Source organism: Meleagris gallopavo, chromosome 2, assembly GCF_905368555.1.
Source record: "Meleagris gallopavo chromosome 2, MGAL_WU_HG_1.1, whole genome shotgun sequence".
In the NCBI taxonomy this organism is placed as follows: Eukaryota; Metazoa; Chordata; class Aves; order Galliformes; family Phasianidae; genus Meleagris; species Meleagris gallopavo.
Genome location: NC_139405.1, coordinates 79,081,034 through 79,098,102, shown reverse-complemented (window position 1 = coordinate 79,098,102; position 17,069 = coordinate 79,081,034). Strand labels below are relative to the sequence as shown.

Below are 17,069 nucleotides of genomic sequence, written 5' to 3'. Positions count from 1 at the left end.
GACATGGACCTGGTGGAGCACATCCAGAGGAGGGCCACAAATATGATCCAAGGAGTGGAACACCTCTCCTACAAGGACAGTTGAGAGAGCTGGGGCTGTTCAGCCTGGAGAAGAGAAGGCTCTGAGGTGACCTGATAGCAGCCTTTCAGAATCTAAAGGAAGTCTTTCAAAAGTAAGAGAACAGACTCTTTAGCAGGATCTGTGGTGATAGGACAAGGGAAAATGGTTTCAAACTAAAAGATTGGAGATTTAGATTGTACACACAAAGAATATGTTTGTTTATAATATGGATGACACTGGAACAGCTTGCCCAAGAAGTTGGTGGAAGCTCCATCTTTGGAGACGTTCGAGGTCAGGCTGGCTGTGGCTCTGAGCAACCTTGTCTAGCTGTAGATAACGCTGTTCATTGTAGGAGAGTTGGACTAAATGACCTTTAATGGTCTCTTCCAACAAAAAAAGTTCTATGATTATTTAGTATTCTTTCAGATGTGTGAATAACAAGAACATGAAATTATTTTTCAGGAGTAGAATTACTTGTGTTTCTGTTTCTTTTCTGTAAATACTTTAAATGCAACCATTTGTTCTGAAGAACCTGGATTTGTTTTCTTAGTTTGTTTTTACACTCTTCTAGGCTAGTTGTGTTGTAGAAACGGCAGGGAATTCATGTGAGTGTAAGATTAGGAAAGGAGAAGTAGCTGTCATAACACAGCAACAGAAAGAAAAGCATTTTGAGAATTAACTTAAAAGTAAACAAAGTAGCAGCAAAGGAGGGTTTTTCTTTTATGAACTGTGTAGAATTCCAGGCTTCTACAGTCTGATGTACACACAAAATAAAATGTCACGAGCTTAAAGAAAAGCTAACTAAGGACAGACTTATTGTAAATTCTGAAATTCTGATTTCATATTGCAGTTGACTGCTTCTGGTTCTTCATTTGTGTGAGTGCCTGAAGCTAACATTTAAGCAGTCTTCGTGATTTTCTTATTAGAGTACACTTCTCAAACTGGGCTAGCGTGTCACTATTGACTGTTTGGCTTGTTGTTGTCAGTTTTTGCAGCTTTTTTTCACAGCTTTCTGCAACTTCTGGATTTCTTGATTAAAGAAAACAAACAAAACAGAAATGCTCTGTCTTGTAAAACTTCCAAAGTTCCATCACAGTGGGACATAACTGAAGAGGTAACAGTGCTTCCACCCGTATGTGCCTAGTTTCCACTGTGAAATCTTTCTGTGAGCTCCTGATACAATGCTCAGGAAGACTATTTAGGGATAGTCTCGACAGCAATAGGTACAATGAGTGGGAGACAGCTGTTCTATGAAGTAAGGAAAGTTTAAGAAATGGATGTTTCTTAAATTTTGTGGGGGTTTGTTTTGTGCAACTCACGTGAGAATTGCAGTTTACAAACTGAAATTGATTTTCTTAGTTGAACCAAAATCTTTTATTTTGAGTTAGAAATGGAAAGGCCAAGATTTCCATGTACTGTTTTAAATGAGGTCATTCTGTAACACTGCTTTTAATGTCCTATTTTCCTGGAGTGTTACTTTCTTCAGAAATGATAGCTTCGTACAGTTCACAGTACAGTTTAATCTCTGATTTAGGCTAAGAGATTGCACTGTTCTTTACAGTTTACTAAGTTTCTACCATGTGATATGAAATACCACTTACATAATATTCACACTAGATTAAGTAAGGAAGCAAAGCAAAACCAGTCTAGTATTAAATAGGGAATGTAATTCATACAAAATTCTTGTTTCTTGTGTCACTCTCCATAATATTTGTACACTACAGAAGAGAGTTAGTAGAATCAGGACTACACCTGCCAGACACATTACATTTTTACAATCTTGCTAACTCATAGTTTCATGTCAAAAATATCTTTAAGTATAGTACCTTATTAGTCTTATAGGTTATCTATATTTGTGTTGCTTTCATTCCTTTTGTTTTGTTACAAACTCTGTTAACTCCAGAGTTCCTTCTTAAAATGCAAGGGCTGCTCCAAAAGTAATGCCTCTTATTTTGTGATGTTAGCCCACAATGTCAAAGGCAGATGTTGCTGATATGGCAGTAGGAGTTAAACCTTGCCATTAATATCCCATTACATTTTATCACTGTGCAATAGATGTCAACAGATGGGCAATCTGACAAAATGGTGCCTGACATGGAAGTGTGTATAAAACAAGGTGTGGAATTGAATTCCTCCATTTGGCAAAAATGGCACCCATTGACACTCACTGACACTTGCTGAATGTTAGAGACTAAACAGTAGAAGTGAGCTCAGTGAGGCAATGAGTGGTGTGTTTCAGCAGTGGCAACACTGCTGATGCAAAGTTTTAAGAGTGTAACATGCTTGTTCATCACTGAAAATGCGTAGCTAATGGGGGTGACTATATTGAAAAATAGCTGAGAATTTTTACAGCTGAAAATTTGCTAAATCAAATGGTGTGAGTGCGCTCTCTATATCTTTGTATTTTTCATGGACACTAGTGGTAATATCTTAATAGTGACCCACGTAGTTGTCGTATGTGCATTAGTCTTCTAAGTATTTGTATCATTATGTTCTAGTAGTACTGTGCTGTAGCTTTCTAAAGCAGTTCAGAACTCAGTTGTATGTCTCTTCAGTGAGCACTGCAGCTTTTGGAATAATCACTGTACTTTAATAATTCAAGTATTAAAAAAAAAAAGACTTAAGAAATACTTTCAGATTTGCACAAAGTCAAAATAAACTAAAAGATACGCTGCATTACTGTATTCCCAGTTAGTAACTGCCTTCTCCAAGGTTTTTAATATAAATGCAAAGGGGGCATTTTAGAAGAAAAACAATTGAAGGCTATTCAGAACTGCTTGCAAATATGAATATTACAAAACCGATAGAATGGCAATTACAGTCTGTGTAGAATATTAATGTGCTACTTTACATGTAGTAGGTCTTTATTATGAGCTCATTTCATAGGTAAGCCAGTGTAGGTTGTTTTCAATATGAAATATGATAGGCAGCTGTGTTAATAAAATCTTGTTGCACATTGAGCCGTCTCTTAATATGCAATTAAACACAGTTGCAAATTGTGAAATAAATCATACTGCAATACAGAAGCAGCAAATTAAAAAACACTCCAGGTACTCTATCATTCTGTAGTAGTTTAGTGTAGCAAGATGGTGGTTACTATTTTAGATTAAAATTTAGAAGATTTCAGTTAATGTAATTTTTCATTTTTAACTATAATGAATGATTATTTTCTTTTACTGCTACGAGTGAATTTCGTATTATTTGCAGAAAACAGATTTGTTAGCTGTTATTTCCAGGCAGAGCAACTATTTTAAACTAATTCCTTTCTTACTCACTACTTAATTACTTACTTACTAGGATTATGAGATGAACTAATCTAGGCGTAGATTTTGAGTTGCAGCAAGTTTGGTCAGCTTGCCTTAGAAAATACATAAAGAATAGAAAGGCTTCAGATAAGAGCAGCAGATCTGGAAATGTTCAAGGTCATCTCTTGAAATAGAAATTGTTTTTTAAGGAGGAAAAAAAAATGAAGTATACGAGGCAGAGAAGATACCTTTGTTCTAAGCTACCATCTACTATATTTTCTTTCTCTGCCTGAAGATCCAATGCCAGAAATTTCTTACTACTTTTTCCATGTGGGAATTCCATGAAAGTTTATCACTATATGAGCTAATTCTCTGAAATCTTCTTTTTTTTTTTTTTTTTTTTTTTTTTCCTCTCTGCTTTACTTTTTATCTTTGGACTATTGATATCACTTCAGGTTTGTTTGTTTCTTTTTAAGGTAGTAATTTTCGGCCAGTATTTTATGGTTCTCTGAGTATGCAGCTCTGATGGATCCAAAGGGTGAGAAAGAAAATCAAACGTGTTTCTATTTTTTGTTTTGGCCAGGGTTGGAAGGGACCTGTTGAGCTGTCCTTCTGGTACAAATGACTCCAAGGTGGTAAACAGCTTTGGTTCAGGAAGAAGATGATCTTCAATATCTGACCCTCCATACAGTTACATTAGGATGGATAGCAAGACACTATCTCTCCTGCTAAAAGCCAAATATATTTCTTCTTTGTTAAACTTACACACACTTGCTTGATGCTAAATATGTGTCTTAGGACAGGCAAGATGAATTCAGTGCTAAAATGGAGCTCTGAAATGAAATATATTTGTCCTGAGTGATGATGATTTTCAACTTCTGAGTTAAGATGGCAGAAAATTGCCATTTCAAGTTCTACTGCCTTTTTTCAGCATTTAGAATAAATTCACAAATCTTTGTATAGTTTATATACAAAGTAACTTTATCTGTTAACTCTAACAAAATGGGAAGAGCCACTGGCTGTACCCAGAAGCAAGTCTTATGTCCCATTCTTAAGCACCAGCAGAACATACATATATAGTCTGCTATCACTTCCATTTTTGCTATTGAAAAATCATGGTATATTAGGAGAGTAACTCTTGAAACTACCTTAATTCATTTATCTCACCTCATTTTAGACCATCTAGCTTGAGAATTTGTCTGAGAAGTTTTTGTCTTTAGATCACAAAGATCCTCATGAAGCAGCAACTGACTTGCTGTTGCAAGTTCTGCCATTCCATGAGCATAGGGATTCTACTTCTCACAGTCTTCCTCTTCTCGACTGTTGGCTGAACACATGCATAGGAGAAGCAGCACACTTCATGCCCTCTTAGGGATCAACTACAATTATCATCTCCATGAAAGTCATAAGAGGGAGTATCTCATTGTTGAGTGTATGTATACTCTATGCTTCTGGGCAAAGACTACATTTTTTTTTTTTTTTTCCTAGGCTGATCACTGAGATCTTTCAGCCTTTAGGCAATACATCCTTTGTCATCAGATGTTGTCAGTATCCCTGTATTAGTAAGGCCATCTTAAATCTGACAAAGTCGTCATAAAAAATCTCCAGTGTCAAGCTATCTGTTGAACTGATAGATTAAAAAAACAAACAAAAAAACCCATAGACTGCTCGACTTTTCACTTGGTTTAGCTGCGTGATGGTGGGAGTTATTTCTGAAGTTACGTGGGATGTAGATGGTGGATTATAATTATAGAACAGTGATACTCTAGAGATGAGACCAAGAAGCGTGACAGCGGAATTGGGAAGTTCTTTGCATCATCAGTTTCTCTTGGCTAGATATTAGGCTGTCTATACAAATTCAAGGTTCTGCAGAAACTCTGGACCTTGCTCCTATTTTTTTTTTTTCTACTGACTTCAGGTAGTTTTCTTTCCAAGACTCATTCTGTTCATCATGATATTGCTACAGGCTGCAGTGGATGTGCTTGATACTCCCTCTCAAAGGCCATACCATTCTTGTGAGAAGCATCTTCTAGTTTTAGTTAGTAGTGACTACCTGTTTGTTCTTTCTGATGACATAATGGGTGAGATCTTTCATTAAAGATTTTAGGAGCAAATTAAAAGCCTTTAGCGACACTTCTTGGTTGTTCCACCAGTAAATCCACTGAAATGGCATTAGTGTCACCCAATTGAACACCTCTTTGAGTTTCACAAGGTACCTACCCTCACATTGGAGACATGCTTAAGAGGCCTGATACATTCCTTTTTCAATTCTCTTACTTTCTGCAGTTTTCACTATTATATGTATGTAGTATGTGCATTTCTTGAAGAATAGAACTCTGTGTGTAAATTGTATTAGCACAGCTAGAAACTGCTAGTTTTCCATATGCTCATTCTGAATCATACTAACCCTCCTTCTTTTCAAGGATACTTGCTCCCGAAGATCTTTTATGACAGGTTGGGTTTTCTTTTTCTTTTCTGGGATGAGAAGCAGTTTCCTGTAAAATGAAAGAAGGCTTTGCAATTTATGGACTCTTATCTTGAAAAGATATAGAATGGAAATTGGTCTGGAGCACAGTCATTAGGTTCCTTCATCTGTACTTGAGTTGTTAACTCTTGGACTTTCAAGGTCGGGGTAAAATATGTACACGAAGTGCTTTCTTGTTTGTTGATAAATTCATGTGTTATCCAGGGGCTTGGGAGATGGGAACAGGTTTTGAGGCATATTTTATTCTGAGAAGGGATAATTATCAAGAACCATCATGGTTCCCTTTATGGGAAGGTAAAGCCACTGAGTGGTATTGGCCTCAGACTGCTCTGGTACAATTCTGAGAACAGAGATCCCACTGAGGGGAAAAAAGATGGGAAAGATCTAATTATCCCTTTAGGTTTAAGGAATTCAAAGTCTTTCAATTCGTATTAGCCAGAAGACTGAGTACTGAAAAGATCATTAAATGAACCATGTGATGTTAAGCCCTCCATGTATGGGAGGGAACCTAAAATACATGGTAGTAAGGAAAAGAGATGGACCAGTGGGGGGAAAAGAAAGAAAAAAATTTTATTTTTTTTTTAAAAAGAATTTAGTGACTGGAATGTTTAAAAATATTTCAAAATCAATGGCTATATGCCAAGGTAGCATAGAGGGGGTGGAATTAAATTTAAATGAATCCAATCTGATAACAGAAACAATCACAACATGAGTTTCTTATTGGGTAATGTGGTGTCATCAGGAAAACCTAGGTTTTTCCTATTTTTAAATATATAACTTATATATTTAATGTCTACTCTAAAGCCATTAAGAATGTAGCAATATTCTCTTTCATGTTCATGGTCTGAAAATCGCTTTACTGTCCCTGAATTTTTCTCTCTGCTTGGTTAGTGCTCTTTCAGGGAATAAGTGCAGTAAAAATTAAATATAAAAAAAACAAAATAAAATTGGATTTAGATAGTGACTTTCTTCTAATGAAGAAACTTTAACTATTAAAACAAGAGTTTTATTAATACTGCAGCTGTTGTTTCATTGGTTGATAACTAGGTCGTACAGACGAGTCTAAAAATAGGCAACTAAAAATTTACTAGGTACAGCATAACAAAGGTGATTGGTGCACTTTAATTCTGATTGCATTTAATTTTGTTTCTTCTGTCATCTTTTAATGAGTCAGTCTGTAATGACTTCCTGTCATATTTTTCATAATGTAATTCTTGCAGTCATCTGAAATCGTTTTGAGGAGATTTGTAACCTATGTATTTAGTATAATTTGTTAATGCTATATTTTAATATCTTGCACAATAGTTTTAATGCTTTCTAATAAATTAAGCATTATGTTAAATTGCATTAAGCGTCTGTTTGAAGTAGCAAAATTTGATAGCTGAAGAAAGAGGAATGCTATTGTGTTGCTAACAGCACTTAGAGAAGTATTACTGCGTTCCTGTATGCATTTGCCAACTGATAGACATTAAACAGAATCAACCATTAGAAGTTTTCTTGTGCAAAATAAAGTATTGGGTATTTTAAATTAGCACATCTGGCCAACAGTGTTAGAAAGAAGCACTGTTTCATTTCTTCTTCCAGAACAACTTAATTTCATCAATATACACATGCACACATCTCATCTCAAACTGAAGTTTAGCTATTGTTTTGGAAAGTTAGTTATCCTTTGAAGTGTTGGAAATTTCCTAATCTTTACAGGGCAAATTCATAATAAATATTGTGGCATATCTAACATTACACTTACTGCACAATAAATCTGACATTTGCATTGCACCTAGTCTGCTTTGTGCTCATTTAATGATTGGCAGGTATTGTGACACTGACAGAAGGAACCTGTAGGTTACCTTAGTGTGACACTATGTGTTACCTTCTGGTATGATGCTATTTGTTATTTAGCAGCAACAGTCATGTTGCTGTCTAATGGTTGGAAGAATTAGGGGCTGTTCTCTGTAACCTCCTTGAAATTGTGTTATGCTCAATTATTCAGTAATTGTATGTACCGTAATCTTATTGCATTTTAAAACTCTACTTTTCATACAAGCAGCATCCGGTATTGTGAAGTTCATAAGTTCATACCAATAAGTTCATACCAATTCATAAGATCAAACCAATTTAAAAAAATAAATAAAAATCTTTTCAGACTCACTATTCAGAGATTCAAAGAGCAAATGAGTTTGTAGTGATCACTGAAATGCGACCAGCATGATTAGATTAGTGGGGTTCTGCTCTTGGCCTAAATGAGAGGCAGCTATCATATACCACATCCACATAAGTGATAGTTTCTTTCTAGGAACTTCAGCTTTCATTAGGGTTTCATACAGGTTCTAGTAAGTAAGTTTATTGTTTCTAATTGATGTTGGAATTCGTGATTCTACTTCAAATCTAATTCCTGTAAATTTCTATTACATCTCTCTGTTTAGGCTCAAGAATCTGATTCTGAGGGACTCGATGAAATGCAGTACACTGCTCATCATTTTTAGTGTTATTTTTCTGAGATCTTTGGCTTACTGTGGACACTTGATGTATTTGGTAGTACTTTTGCTTAGGTACTCAGCCCTTACATGCCCAGCTCAATAGTACTGATTTGTTCCTCACAGAATCCTTGTAAAGGACAAAGTGGCTTGAACTTCTCCACCAGCTGTCAGTTTTAGGTACTGTTAGTGATCTGTGCTGATGATTTGGCATAAAAACAAATGATGTCAAAGAATGAAAAATCACATGCTTCTCCTGCCATATGTAAATCTTCTAAATGTTCTTTAACTTTCTTCTAGGTCATTTTGATTCCCAGATTCATCATTTCATGATGACATCCTGCTAGCACAGTGAATAGGTTCTGCTGTAAGTGGCAGTGTGCTTGCTAAAGATGTTATACATCCAAATTTTTATGTAACTGCACTTTCTAGAATCTTTTTTTTTTTTTTTTTTTTTTTTTCAGTTAAGGCCAATTCTGTCTTTGCCAACTACTGACAAATAAGACTTTCAGAACAGTTCAGATTGGAGATTTGGCCATGCACAGAGCGTTACTTGCACAGCAGAGATCTTGTCCCAGGCTACATTAAATGGGGATCTTAAGTATTCCGAAGTTGGGTATAGGAAGCCTTTGGATTAGGTTCAGCTTGGTATAATATATCTCAATAATAATAATGCTTAAACCACAGACCTTTCCTCTAAATCCTTTAATGATTGGTTCAGATTATATTGTAATGTAGAACTGTGGGTTTTTTAATACATAATCCTGTCTGTAAAGTTTCTGCTTCAAAATTTGAAAGAAAAAATATTTGGTTCCTAACAGCCAAATTGTTGTATGATCCCTTGCAAGTTTTCTTTGTTGTGGGTTTTTTTGTCTGTTTGTTTGTTGGTGTTCTGTCAGAATGCTACAATGTTCATACAATACTGCAGAAGTTTGTCATTTTCAAAAAACTATTTTTTAAATGTAGCTGTCCTTAGAGAATCCCTCCTGGCATTCTGCATTTATAGAGCTGGTCTTGAACTGCATATCGCTACTTTCCAGCGGAGGTTCTGCTATGACACAGGTTGCAAACTGCTCCTCTGAAGCTTTTAAACCCTTCTTTTTGTATTTCTGTACTGCTATAGCATTTAAAAAGTAATAAATAAAATACATACAAATTTCTAGAAAACTACTGGTCTGGGATTTTCCAAGACAGCATGACATTAAATTAATAGAAGAGTAAATTTGCAGGAGAAACCATATTTGCAAACAGTCATAGCATTTAGTTACTGTAAAGCCTAAAAAGATTGTAGGACATAAACTGTTCAGTTTTATGTTTTGTCATGTTCTAGGCAAGGGAGTAGTTGCTTCTATAATTAAGCTTTACAGCATGAATGCAATCTTTTGGGTATAGTATGGTGTGCTCTTTCATGATATTTCATGTTCTGCATGATTTTCAAGTAAATATTTTGTTTCTATAATTCCTCACAATTTTAAGCTGAATAAATAAGTGTTTTCATATGATTGAATTTTAGTAGTCTATTCAGTATTTATTCTACAGATATATTCAACATATACAAATTTTGTTGAACAAGTAGCACTACACGTCTATTGTTTCTAATATTCATGAAATTACAGTACCCTACCATGCCTTTCATGGCTTCTAGTTAAATTCTGCCTTTGACAGTATCCTGTGAAAGTTTGGAGGAGGTTTTTGGGTTTGGTGACATAATTCCAGTAGAAAGCTGGTGTTTTATGCAGATGTTTGAATCATACCAAGTTACTTGAGGTGAAAGAGAGAGCGTCAGTAAAGACATGAGAAGAACAGAACTTGAAATCCCATTGAATGAAAGATCAAAAATGCTTGAAAGTTTGTTTTGTTTACTGTGAGTTTAAATAAGGAATTGTAGGTGGTGTGAATTTTGCACTGAAAGAGCATGTAAATCAGTTTGAACTTTCTTGTCAGGTTGATGTGGTTAATGGGTATTATGATTACTGGGAATGCTGTTAGGGAAATATGCATTTCAAAAACAAAACAAAAAGCAATTAAAGAGAAATGCTAATCATCTGAATACTGAATCCTGAGGCACAGCAATTTGTAAGATAATTACCTTCTAACAAAAGACAGTGGTATTAAAATCAGAACAAAAATATTTCCTGTAAAGTCTTCTATGCCTGCCTGCCTTAAATATTTTAGAGATGCTTGTCAGCACAGTATTGAAACACTAAACAGCAATTAGAGAGACCCTCTATTGTCCTACTGTGTGCTTACTTATATGATGCGTGTTGTTGATTTTTTTTGTCTGCTTCAGTTTCTACATAGTAGTTATTCACATGCTTGTGGAACACTGAGTTAAGTCTTTGTTGTTGCGAAGTGAAACGCTCTATTATTCAAACATTCCTGAAGCATTCTGAAAAAAAGTGTGTGTTGTTCTTATGACAAGAACATAGCAATGAATAGACTGAATAGGGATTTCTCAAAGGAAAAGCAACATGTCAAGAACAGAACTCACTGTTAGAGCTGATCTTCATACAATGAGAAAGAGATTGTATCACTGTCTGAGGAAGCAATTTAGTCATTCTTGAAAGATATTTGCTATAGCCTCTGGCTCAGAAGCTTGGGAGAATATTGGTTTTACTCCTGATGATGTATTAGAAGAGAAAATTTTCAACTAAGATGGTGAACTTGTTTACTGAAAAATTCAGAATTTGAATGGTAGTTTCCAATCAGTCAGTTTAGAAATTCTTTTACTGGAAAGTAAAAAGTATTGCTTCTAATTTAATGACTTGATTTTGATAATACAGTTGTTAGGACAAATATATTGTTTAAATACTGCAGATGGTTTCAGGGCAACATTTTTCTATATATATCCAAAGTGAGCACAGAAAATAAGAATAATAATAAAAAATTATGTGGACTTGGATGTCTGTATTTATTTTGCTGCTGTCTTGTTCTTTAGTCTCTTAGCTCTACTTGGACCAACCCCTTCCATTTCCAGAATTCAATACAACAAATCATGGATCACATTGAAATGCTGTGAGTAAAGAGAAACTGAAGCAGTAGGGAACATTTTTAAGTAATGCACTCTAATTAAAATATTTTTAGGATAGAAAATGACAAATACTGAAAATATGAATATGGTGCTATTTACAGTCTTGTCTCTGTCATCATTTGGTCAATTCTGTCACTTAATAATAAAATACCAGGTTTTGTGAGTTGTATCTATTATTGCCTGGCTTTGTTTTGATTACCACTTAATGCAGATGTTCTTTTCCAAGTTTTCTTGTACTGAAATATTTTCAATTTTTCAATTTCCATTATATTTTCATCAAAAGTAAAGAACAAAAAACTTTCTTTTGCTGCTGGACTGTATTTTTTTAAGGATATTGTTTTCATCTCCACACTTCTGACTTTGTTCTTACTGTAGCTCAGTAGGTCTGACATTTAAAACCCTGAAATTATGAAGAATCTTGATAGGAAATTCTCAAATTCTACCATTCATTTACCAGAATCACGGAAATACTTCATTACCCTGCTGGGAGGTTACTGTGCTTTTTCTTGAACCATATTTTGTTTTCTTTAGGGGAAAAAAGTGTTAGTGCTTTCTCTCATCTCTGTTACATACTAAACATATCTTCTAGATTAAAGCACTAACGAAAGCATTGGAGTAGTTCACTACTAAAACAAGCAGTCCCAGGATTGTCTGTCTCTGGAAACATGTAAATGATACTCAAACATTTTCTAACATTTTAGTCATGCTGCACTTCAAAGAGGAGGTATTTTTATCCGTGCCATGTGGGATGTCAACTTACACAAGTTCTGTGGCCTCTTAGCCTACAAATCTTTATTTTCCTGCCAAGAACTCAGGCTGCACATGTACCTGCCTGTGCCAGCAGCCTTTTGCAAGGAACCGAGGGATACTGAAACTATTCACTGAGATGTGTTGGTTGATGATATACTGTTTTAAAATAGATACGTGTTCTTTGCCTATTCCTCAGTCTTCTAAAAAATTTATAGGAGCTTTGGTTCCATTCGTCTTCCTGAGGTGGGAACAGCTCATGGAGAAGTTCCTGCTGGGAATGGATGGGCAGACTTGGTTGTTCTGTCCTTGGTACTCCCTAAGTACGGGAGTGGTTATTTGCAGCTGAGCTGCAAATGCTGCAGCAAGCACTGCCTCTGCTTTGCCTGGAAGGCAGCATTAGCATAGCTTTAGCAGGCCGTGCTTGTTTTGGTCTTTGTTTTCTGGGGGAAAAAAGTATGCATGTGAAAGAAGTACCAGCTTTTAGCACTTCGTATTTCAGTGAAATCTGAAATAGGCAGAGACACCTCAGGAACATACAAATTACAACTGCTTAATAGTAAAAATTTTCCAAGATATGGAAAAAATTCAAGAAAAAAATTATAAAACTCTTACAGTATGGTGATTTGAGAAAGTTTGGGCAGGATAATTTTCTATTAAAATAGCCATCTAATATGAATGTGGCTTTTATCCCTTTTTAAATATCAAATCTGTTATATAAGCACTCATCTTTCCAGTTTGATTCAAATTTGTAGGAGAGCTTTTGAAATTTCTGTTTGTATTTTATGTACTTCAATAGTATACATAATTATTTGCTGCAGTATACATTAAAAACTTGGTGTCTACGTAGTTCTGGAAACTCTAGTTTCCATACTTGTTTCCCTGAACATACTCCACGTCTTTTCACCTTAAAATATGTTTACAATTGTAAAGTGTGTGTTGTCTTCACAGTGTAGGTCCTTTGAGGCGTAAAAGGAGTAGAAGTTACTTGCCTGCACTCAGTAGTGTCAGTCTTGTGATGCTGGTGTAAAGTTTGAAAATCCCCAGAATGTCACCGGAAGCGGAACATGTACTTTGGTTAGCTGTTACTTTTCGTTTAGCTGAAACTTCATGAGAATGCTGTCTGTCTTTATAGGACAGTTGAGCACTGATCATGTAACTCTCCTGTGCTTTGGCCCTCCTTTTCACTGTTCTTCTATCTGTCTTTTTACATTTCCATCTCTTTCCAAATAACCCGCCCCTAATTATATTTTCCTCACTGGTCCCTATTTTGCTGTATCTGCACCTGAATTTGGTGTTGGTGATACTATTGTCCAGATACAGTGTTAAAACTTATATTGCTGACACAGTTGCTCATTTGTCCTTGTTACAAGATTCCTCTCTCCCCAATGTCCCCACAGTTTCCCTTCAACTGGCTGTGAATCTTCACCTAAAATCAGCCATCCATGAGTTGTGTCAGTTTCTCCCATTGTTACCTGTCATATCCCACAATTTGTTGCATGATATCCAGTAGTTTCCATGTCAGTTTTGGTTACTGTAACCTTGAGCCCAAGGGCTGAGTGGTCATTTGCCTGAAGAACTACAAGTAACAGCAGACTGGCACTTGTTCTCTGCAAGGACATTTTTCTGTCATCTCTAGAACAGTAGTTTCAGCTTCTGATTTCCTGAGTGCAAACATCTGTTGCATACAGAATAAAAACATTGCAGTCCTTACCTTCCCCTTCCAAATCTCATTTCCTACATGGAACTGACCCAGTTGAAAGCTACCGTGATGTAGAACAAATGTTACATCTCAGCTAGATGTTTTATTCAGAGAGCAACTACATGAGCTAGCAGTGGTACAAAGTAGGGAACACATGGCCTTCAGCTCAGCAGAAACATGGAGTAACTCTCTCCCAGGCATAGCTGGCTTCTGCTCACTTGAATTGCTGCTTGTAGAAACTCATAAAGTTACATCGAATATCCCAAGTTGGAAGGGGTCCACAGAAATCAAGTCCAACAACTGGCTTCACACAAGACTCCCCCAAAATTCAAACCTTATGTCTGAAAGCATTGTCCAAACATTTCTTGAATTTGGGCAGCAGGGAACCGTGCCCACTGGCCTGTGGAGCCCAACCACTCCTGGACAAATTGGAAGACTGCATCGGCTGTTCCAGTAACATCCTATGATTTTGTAGAAATCAATGTATGGGAAGAACGTAACACTTTTTACATTAATCATTTTAATTAGCGCTGTTTTGGGGGAAAAAAAATGCAGCTATGAAACATATGTTGGAAGAAGGGAGAAATGTTTGTGGTTAGGAGAGTGTCTACAGGTAAGCAAGGAAAGAGGAAATCTTTATACTGTTGTAGCCCGAATGTTGGAAATAATTTTTAGAGAACTAAAGTTACGTGTCTAAAATTTGTAACATTTAACAATGTAACATTTAATTATCTCAATTTTGTGTCCCTGGAAATGTGCGCTGAGCTGTATAGAACTCTAAAGAATTGTTTCAAAGCTAGTATTTATTCTTCTGTTTTTGTTTTATATTTGTATTACTAAGAGTGTTTAAGTAAATGTTATAAATGGGCATGAACTACTAAGGCAAGAAAACTAATATATTCTGCCATCATCTGGGAATTTTTACTGAGTCCTATTGAATAACCCAGCTTTTGGAAAAGACATCCACTGTTCCGTGATGATTACTTGAATTATTTCTGTGTGTTTACAGACTTAATTTTTTGTCCAATTTATTTCTGTAAATGCCAACTCCTAATCTGTCTACTAAGACAGCAGTGGCTTGAAAGCGTATGCGGGGCCATCTGATAATATTTTGGCTGTTGCTTTGCAAAAAGTAAGTATAATAAAGGCCAACATGGATACTGATTGACTTTTAGCATTCTGACTGCTATTGCTGCCTAAATTTTTGAACATTTTCTTTTAACATATTTGAACTGTTGTGTTTTGTTTTCCACGATGGTATTATAAAGAAGACTAGTTATAGAATTTCTCCCATGCTTTCAGAGTATGTAGTAAAAATGTCTGCTGTGGTTACTCTCTAATATTTGAGAAGATGGGGGAATTTATTGCAGCCTTTGATTCATTTCCTCTGTTCTGCACTTGGTGATAAAGACAGGTGAATTCTGATTAATAGATCGTCTAATGCAGCCAGAATATCCTCATACTCCTGGTTTCCACCTTATGTAAAGCTCAATCTTCTATAGAATAATCTTTAAAATTAATTAAATAAATAAATTAAAATTAAGTTAATAATCTTTAAAAATACTTTAACTCTGAAAAGTGTTTTGGATTGTGAAATCAGAATAAGAAAACAACTTCTAATGTTAAATTAAAAACTGAATTGTCTACAAAATGCATCTTACTGTTTAGAAACATGTTTCCAAATACTTGGTGAGGAAAAGAGAAAATATGTCAAGGATTGGTCTCATTTAAAACAAAACAAAACAAAACCAACAAGAACAAAAACACATTTGTCTGATCTTTGAAAAGGATGATTATCATAAAATTCTTTCTGAAAAACAGCATCAATATAAGACTTATTTATTGTTGATGTAAATCTATTTTGGAATTATCGTTCATGTAAAAGGCCTGCATTATGAACATAGCTTCTGAACTTTCTAGATAGATTAGGTATATTGGTGCATGTGTATGTCTGTGTGCGTCATGTACATATGCTGCTACTCTTGTACATTGGTGAGCAAGGAGAAAAGGTTGTTACCTTATTAACCATCAGTAGCTGTAAATGTTCCTGTCTACTAATTCTAAGGCATAAATTTCTGTTGGTAGTAATTACATCAATTAGTGTACCAAAAAAAAAAAAAAAAAAAAAAAAAAAAGTTTTGTTGAGATTACGTTAAATGGGCTGGAAAGGTTTGTAAGCCTTGAACCAGAAATTGTTGTAGATCGATTTTTTTTTTTTTTTTTTTTTTCCCCTGGTATTATAAAAGCGTTTTGAAGTGCATTCATCCCCTGCAAAGCAATTACCTCCAAAAAAAAAAAAAAAAAGGCTTCCTCCTTGCTCTCATAGAATTACCCTTTGTGTGGCTAAAATCATTTTCTTCTAGGGAAGTAGTATTTGTAGATGAAAGGCAATTAGTTACCTTGTGGTTTCTATTATATGTAATCAATTAGGTAGTTTACTAAGCTGCATTTTGGTGCACTTTTTGAGATCCACTGAAAGTAACACACTTGCTTAACTGCTTCAAAAAGCCAAAGGTCATGGGGATAAGTGGAGTGACATAATTCACTTTTCTAAAGTATTTTCTGTTGATCACTCATGTGAAAGGAAGATATGAGTGAATTTCCAAGTCCAGTGCTTAAGACTTAAACATAGATTTTTGCTTATAAAATTGTACTTCAAACACTCACATTATAGAAGCATAGGGTGATGACATAGTGTCTTCTAGCATGCATCAGCAAAAAATCATTTGCATCATGTAAATCATAGTTTGAAGTTATAGAAAGAGATCTTCTCTAATTCTATAATTAGATTTAATTGGACTCTAAAAGTATGTAAGTATTTAATACTGTGCTTTTATCTTTTTGCTATCTGTTATGTCAGACTTGATTTGTTTTGGGGTTTTGAACTGCAGGTTATTCTTACCGAGATCAAGAGAGACATAAGTGGAATGTGTAAGGTTAGGAGTAATAGTTTCAGTAATTAACTTGATTTTCAAGATGTATAGAAAACTCAGAAAAATACTACACCAGGAGTTTGCAGTAAGATGGCTGTGGTGCCTTAGCGTTATTGCTGATGTAGGAGCTGACCTGAAAACTTTACACTGGAGGCTTCAAACTCTGATTTTGGATTGAAGAGCTGCTAGGTCACAATAACAGAGTAGACAATCCCCTTAGCCACCATCTACCACAGAGGTATGCACCTTACAAAAACTGCTGTCTTTTCATTAGATTCTAGTGGAATCAAAAATCACTTACTTGGTCAATAAAAATAACTGTTCTGTTATATATTTCACACACGTTGGAAAGTCTAGCAGCATACTGTTTAGGGTGCTGCTGATTTAATAGA

General features: G+C 35.4%; 1 protein-coding gene across 1 annotated transcript in view; it reads left to right on the top strand.

Annotated features, from left to right (window-relative positions):
- Positions 1-17,069, top strand: part of MEI4 (meiotic double-stranded break formation protein 4) — a gene marked incomplete at its 5' end in the record, with an annotated part of 62,074 nt that overhangs the window by 42,952 nt on the left and 2,053 nt on the right. The window lies entirely within an intron of this gene.